Here is an 8,202-nt window from a genome sequence, read left to right as displayed (position 1 = left end):
GTAACAGAATAAACATCTTCAGTGTACAATTTGTTTGTGGATTTCTTCAACACTGGGTATGAAAAATGTGTAATCAAGCTCACCAATTAATTCTCCCTTTACTTTGGACATTACGATACAGCGAAAACCACTTCCTAGTTTATATCATGATAGCAAAGCCATGCAAATACATCTCTACCTTTTCATCTCTTCTTCAAGGTTTATATTTCGTTGTTTGTACATCTTCTTTGCTTTTAATTCTTCGTGTTATTAGTATATATAACCTGCTGTGCTGCTGGTGTGTGTTAAAGATTATACAAACAAATAAGCAAATAAGCTTAAAAAGTATATTGTAAGTAATGTTAGTAAAAGTAGCCTGTTGTAAAACAATACACTCTCATTGTAAGTAGTGTAAGTATTGTATGAGTAGAGTGAAGTGTTGTAGGTAGAGCAAGAATCCAGTACTGTATTGCGACTATTGCAGCGATAACAATCCTATCTTAAGTAGGTTTTTTTTCCTGTGTTGCAATAATAACTTCTTATTAACCTCGAGTGAGGTCTTTACCGGAAAATTGCAAAGTGAGACCTTGCAATACGGTAAGGCCAAGGTTTGAGATTTTCCCATAAATACCGAACTTTAGAGGTTAATAAGTTTTCTATAATATGGCTTTTTGCTTTGGTTTTGCGGGCCCCTAATCGGCTCGTGGGCTTTATGGGAGAATAATGCCCTAGAATTAGCCAATCAGAGCCATATTATAAACAAGCCATATTATAAACAAAGCTGGGTACTAAGGTACAAGCCCCTAATTTTATGCTTGCTTGCCAACATTGTTTGACTTCAGCGGTATTTTGTTTCTACTTCTTTGTTCTCACGTCTAATTGGCTTTCCTAAGATATTCATTTCTTCTTAATCGCCCACACTGCGAAAATAATCAATCTTTCATCTCGGGTCAGGAGAGATTTCATATTTTTAGTGTGCACTATTGAGATGGTTATGGGAGCTGCCTGCCGCTAAGGAACTAAGGCACTATGGCACTATGGCACTATGGCACTATGGCACTATGGCACTATGGCACTATGGCACTATGGCACTATGGCACTATGGCACTATGGCACTATGGCACTATGGCACTATGGCACTATGGCACTATGGCACTATGGCACTATGGCACTATGGCACTATGGCACTATGGCACTATGGCACTATGGCACTATGGCACTATGGCACTATGGCACTATGGCACTATGGCACTAAGGTGTAAACTTTAATGTTTGTTTAATTAATTAATTTCAATTAATTAATTAGTCTAGAGGCAAGGAAGTAGTGGGGGTAGGGTGGGAAAGGTACATGTGTACTCTACGTGACAACGCGGAAATACTTTTTTGGGGGCGCGATACAGTATTTTGCTGGTCAGCGGTACACCTTAACAAAACTACAAAATGTCTGCAACTTTTACATTGTTTTCGCAGCGAGTCTTGTCGACAGTCAAAAAGATACAAAACTTAGAGCGCACACTGTAAACTTAGCTTTTAAACTCCGCTCATTTGTTGGCTAGTTCTCAGTTAATATTATATATTGTGCCAAAGACAAACTGAACTTGCACACGGTGTGAAATTGTTGTTGTTTCGTGAGAGTACATGCTCGCAAGTGGCGAGCCAGTGGCAATTTACGTTACGATGTGCGCTAAGGCCAAAACTAGGCAGCTTTTATGTTGCTGTAGCGGTGTTCTGAGGACATCAACTTCTCAAGTTTGTTGAATTGATGGGCTTTAACCGTATGAATCGGTATGTAAACGGCATTTCGATCAAATTCGTCGGGAAGACATGCTCGTGTTCGATTGGGGGCACTCACGTAAGTAAACACGGTCATCCTGTCCTCACTCGGTATCACCGAATTATAGACCAAGTTGGCCGAAATCGAAGCAGTACTTCGTATAAATCTTGGACACGTTGGTGTAACAAGTGTAGGACTGAATCCCCAAAAGGGTTCAAAATCTGGCCTCAACTCGAGAAGAATTCACCAAGGTATGTTTTATCATAAAATATCCAATTTTAATCATACTGTACTTCAGGAAGCTTGAGGCTGGCGAAAATAAAATTTTAAATTTTCATGTTTATTATTGTTTCTTTGTTTCCTGTCATAATTTCGAATTGTTGCAGTTCTGTATTTTGCTTATAGCGCCTCTAAAGTGTGAAAATTATTTTAAACTAGTTGCATAGCTATTAGAGTTTAGAAAAAAAGCTATTTAGCTATTAGAAAAAACCACAAGAAGTACATGACATCTGATTATCTAAAGATGGCAGAAGACATGGAATTCAAAGCTGTTTAATGGATAATTAAAAATACATGCATATGTTATTGTAAGACAATAAAAATACCATAAAATCTGGGCAATGACAACTTCCAGTTAAAACTCAATAAATGAATTTCATTTTTAGTTATAACTAGGCTATCCCCCCTGTATTCACAAAACAATCTTCTGATTATAAGGCCACCCAGACAATTTCTGACCACATTACCTTAGAGCCTGAGACTCTGTATAACTTTCTAAAATTAATATTTGTTTACATATTACTATTATCTGGATTTCCCAATAGAAAACTTCTTCTATTGTACATTTTTTTTCTATTCTGGCTCAGCAAAAGTCCTTTTAGATACTGTCCATGGATGATTTCCACAACATCAATGCTGTAAAAACACCAACTGAGAGAACACTGACCAATGCTCTCCATATGGCAACTCCTCTCCTGACCATTCAGCCATCTGTTGATGGTGGGGAGGGGCAGGGGGCAGGAGCCAGGGAGAATAAGGGGCAGGAGCCAGGGAGAATAGGGGGCAGCAGCCCGGGAGAATAGGGGGCAGGAATCCGGAGAGAAATGCAAAATGCTAATTTTTGTCATTCATTAAGGCTTCAAATATTTTCTAAAACAAGAACTGAAAATGTTACTTGACTTTCATTTAGTGTCTTTAGAGACTTCTAGGCCGACAGGCAAAGAAAAATTCACCCTTGGGCTCAAAATGAGGCTCAAAATGAAACCCTTTGACAGTGGTTACGTCATAGGTCATTCACTTGAAAGACGTGGGTAAGAGTAGCAAGGCTGAAAACGAAGGAAAAAAAGAAAAGGAAATGCCTAAGGACTGTGCAGCTAAATGACTAGGATGTGTTTTGAGTCTCTTAATTTACAGGGGACAGGAGCAGGACGAACAAGGGTGGGAGTCAAGAGATATGGTATGGTATGGGAAGTGGGAGAACAGGGTATGGGAAGTGGGAGGTTCTGACTCCACTGTCCCTTCCCCCACTTGATGCAGTACCTTGTCCCTAAGTAAAAGGTAAAGTCTGCATAGAGCCAAGTGGCCCATCAGGCCAGGCTTATCTTGGTTTCTGTAGCATGAACTGACTAGGAGTATTTCTACTACCCCCTGGATAGGATGCTAGTTGATCACAGAGTTACCCCCAGGATTAAATTCACCACTACCCATATGTACACCTTTGTGGAGAGAGGCACTGTGAGAGTAAAAGTGTCTTGCCCAAAAATACAACACAATGTCCTTGACCAGGCCTCAAACACAGACTGCTCAATCCATTGCTGAGCGCACTAACCGCACCTCCCACCTTGTCCCTTAGGCCTAACCTTAACCCTAAACCTAAAAAAAAGGAGTCTGTAGATTTCAGTCAACTTTACCTCTTTTATCACTTGTGTATTTGAGATAATTTCTAATTTCCTCGCTTTCTGCCATTCAGTTTACTGTACCAAAGCCTGATTTTAAGTGATTCGCAACTACTGATGGACCTTGTTTTTGCAATTTACAACTTCAGACTTTGCACAAAATTTCTCACTGGAGAAAAGCAATGTTGTAGAACTTAAGTGATGAACTAAATGTAATAAATATTAATTTGTAAGAAATGTATCTGTTCTTTAATACATGCTTTTGTGTCTAGTATCTGAGTTAGATGCAGCGAAGATATATTACCAATGGTTTGTAGACGACAGTAAACCAATTCAGAGACACAGTGGCATAAACAAACCCACCTGTTAGCCAATTTATCATAGGAAAAAAAATAAATACATATAATTACATATATATAATTTATTGCCATCAGGTGCTATAATGTCTTGTAATAAAGTGGTTACAAGTTAAGTAAGAATATTATTACTAAGGGGATCATAATTAATTTCATATTGATTCAAAGCATGTGATATGTACATGTATGATTGCAATGTAAAAATTATTTTGTAGTGATTGAGCAAAGCTCATCTGAATTAAATTAAATGAAAGGAAAAACAACAACAGTCAATTATTTATATAAGTTGATAAAATGCACATGTAAGATAGGGAAATAGAAATCGAAAAGCTTCAAATGACTGAGTAAACAAAATAAACTAGTGGGTTTCATTGAGGAGTTGATTACTGCCTCTCTGAAATGTTGAATGTCTTTTCAGCATCAAAAGAAGTGAAACTTGACCACACACCATAAGTGGAAGCGGTTTCTTGTAAAAAAAATACAGGTGTTTGGGCATTTTAAAATATTTAGTTACATGTGCATACATGTGCAAGGAAACGGTCTTGAAAATTTCCATGTACTATCAACATTTAATCGATGTAAACAAAAAAGACCTCAAGCAAGGAAAAATTGTCAATGAACCGAACATATTGAGCGGTCTTGAATGTTTTCAGTATTTCTAGCGTTCACTGCGGCCAACAAATCACAATATTTTCGATTTCTACTTCCTTCGCAAACGCCACCATTATATGAATGTAAGCTTAAACAATCTTTAATGATACAGAAATATCTTGTGAATGAAATGAACAAATGTAACAAATGTTTTATTCTGACAGCAAACGACAGGTACAAAAAATTTATTTCACCCGTTCCAAAAGGCGCAGAAAGTTAGAAAGGTGATAGAAACGCCAAAACGCCAGTCTTTAAAGACAAATTCTTATCAAAGTTTCTTGGACGCGTTGCGAAATATAATCTCAATGAACAAGCACCACACGTCTAGGCAAAGTGAGTGTGAATAAAACGGTCCCGACTTACATGTAATACCTGAACCATTTCGCGCAAATTACACTTTAAATCCAACCAGTCTTCAAAATCCTTGCAAAACCTGCATACAGGACCAATCTTCTGCTTTGTTGGATACCCATCGTTGATTTTGACGATTCTGAGGCGAGGGCGGCTGAAGCAACGCTATCCACGCTTCGTCCGCTCGAGCTGGCTCGAGTCAGCAAACTACACATTACTCCACACAAAATGACTCCCCTGTACCGCTATTCTTTACGAACATTGCTTGAGTATTAAAGGGCGTCAAGCTCACCAATAACGAGAAGTATCAAGGATATTTTCAACCTTAAAACGAAGCAAAACACCGATCCCAGAGAACTGATCGATCGAAGGACAACATAGCCCGATGATGATGACCACTGACCAGTTACTGTGACGTCAAAAAACGTATTTCCGCGGTGTCACTCTACGTAAAACACATTTGGTCACCGTCACTTAGCGTTGAACATCGCAAAGCTAGATATTTGTTTCAGGTAACCCCTTGCTCTCCTTGTGGTACCATTCTCCTTAGAACAAAACTAATTTGCCCTAAACGCATGCGTAGATTAGTTAGCGTTCGTGGCTTCTATATTAGGTGAAGGATACATTGCATACGGAATCACGCACAAATGTTGAGTGGTTTTCCTTATGGCGACTGTTGTGGCTGCGTAGCTTTTAGAATTACACACAGGTCGGTTCAACAAATATCATCTGCTGTTTTCAATCTACAATAGTGTGCTTGTCAGGGTTCAAATGTATTGTTTCTCCTTAGCGGCTTGTTTATTTCTTGCCTTAATTGTGTCTGTAAGAGAGACCAAAAAGTTCCCAAGTTAGTAGCTTTAATACTCCGCAAATTGTAAATTTGTAACAAAAGAAACCAGGAAATTGCTCAAATATTGCTGCAGACGCCGTGGCACCTAATGAAAGCGCAAATTAATTTAATCAGTCTTTGAGGAGACTCATTCATATCGGCGAATTAGCGCTGTTTATCTTCACTACTTTTTGTTGAAACGCTTCTCAGCCATGAATATCGTTGTGTGTTAATTTGGAATTGTTTTATTGTTAACAACAAAGGTGTCAACAGAAAAAGAAAGTGGTATTCCGTGACTATCTGATAATTAAATTAGTTCTTGTTTATCGGTAAAAATTTGCATTTTTAGTAAAACAACATCGTTTCTGTTCCGTTTCTTCATCACTACATCAGATATTTAACTTTCTTTCATTTATCTCCAAAAAACAAGGACATCTTGCGTATGTTTTGGAGAAAACAAGGGTTTCATATTATATGCCTTTGTGAGGAAAACAAAAGTATCAAGTTACAAAGTTGGCGTGAAGAGCTAAATTGTCACGTTTGCTGCTTCAGCGTATTATTGGATTTAAAATGCACGAAAATCAACGTAAAACACCAGTAGTAATTAATTTGTGCGTAATTTTTGGACCTTAAATGAAAATACCACCCTGAAACATGCACACTGCAAAGCGGAAAAGCCGTAGCAGACTACCAAGGTAGACACAAACCGGAAGTGAACGGAGCAGGGGTGAGTACTTATGGGACTACCGTACCAGAGCTATCAATTGCGCTCTGCACTATCTGAGATTGTCTCACTAGTTTTAGTTTATGTGTTTTAAGAATACACTTTCTCTATTTTTCAGTTTGCACTAGCTTTCAATGGCAATAAGACTCAGTTTAACTTAGTAATTATTTATTGTCAGCTCCTTTGAATCTTTTGTGATCAAGTTCTCGCCTTTTTTTCGTAGCTTTGACAGGCTATCAATCAAGAGCCTCTGGCGCCCAAGCTCTCTGCTCAATGACATTTTTATTTCAACCAATACAGTCATGTGCGTACTTGGGAAACAACTGTTAAAAGTGCATAGGGGTATAAAACGTGAGTCAGTGTCTGAATATTTTTGCTTCTTTAGCACTTTCAGTTGCTTTTCATCTGACGGTGAAGTTTTGGAGTCTGTTCATGTTCGTATGCTTGATGAAGACGAGGAAGGTAAGAGCACTGATCAGTTTGGGCCGTTTTAATTTTGAGCAGAAACTTAATCATTCAGTAACCAAATCTGTGACCATAACTTTGCATATCAATGTCTAATCACGAATGAAAATTTCGATCGTCTGATCTTTGCTTCAAAGACCAAACGCACATAAAGGATAAAACAGCTACCGTGGGGTTACAAAGTGAAACTTTAAAGAAAATTAAAAAATTCTATGTCACCGCGACTTTTCAATTTTTTTTTCGACCGCAGATTTTGATCGTTTGTACAACAAAGAAAGGAACAAACTAGTATTGAAAACCATCAATCAGTTCCCAAATTAAGGTCCTTACAAGTAAGTGATAACTTTTGTTTTTATTTAACTCTTTTATTGTCAAGGAAAACTCTTCTTTGCAAACTAAATTTTAATTATGAATGTGTATCAGTCGGATAAGAAATATTCATATTTGAAGTTTGTTAGCGAGAGGGTATTAAATAACTTTTAAGTGTCATGGGATTGATGAGTCTGACTGCGTAAGCACATGAAAACGCTATCGCAAAACAAAAATCAACTACTTAGAACAACACAAATTTCAGTGAGTGTTATTTTTCTAGCACAAGACAGTGAAGTCTACCATCTAGGGAAAGCCCCTAATTTTATGCTTGTCTGGCAACATTGTTTCAAAGGTATGTTAATTACACTACTTCGTTGTCGTGTTTTAACTTCACTAACCTTCGTTGAATATCTATTTGGACCTAAATTACCCTCCGGGATCAAAAATTCAATCTATATTTTGACTGAGTTAAATTACTTCATTTATCATTCTTATCGTAAACTGTGTCCAATCCAACAAACTTGGTTAAGCAACTAAGAATAACTTTTGCCATCTTTATAACTTTTCGTGTTTTTAGAGCAAACTTTCTATTTTTTTCAGATTGTATTCGGTATTGAAACTCATTAATAATCATCATCTACGCTCTACTGCTTTAATATATTGTAAACAATCTCTTAGCGCTAAAGCTTTTATTGATATTCATCACGTATCACTGAAACTGTCATCTGCTTATTATTATAACTCCAGCCAGGGTCACGTGACTACACAGGAGTTAACTGTCAAAAGTTAACTGAAGTATGAAGAGCGAGTCAGTGTAGAGATAAATATTTCTCCATCAGCACTTTCCATTTCCTTTGATTTGACGT

Source organism: Orbicella franksi, chromosome 12, assembly GCF_964199315.1.
Source record: "Orbicella franksi chromosome 12, jaOrbFran1.1, whole genome shotgun sequence".
Classification (NCBI taxonomy): Eukaryota; Metazoa; Cnidaria; class Anthozoa; order Scleractinia; family Merulinidae; genus Orbicella; species Orbicella franksi.
The sequence above is the reverse complement of the archived record's forward strand: the minus strand, read 5'-3'. Positions refer to the sequence as shown.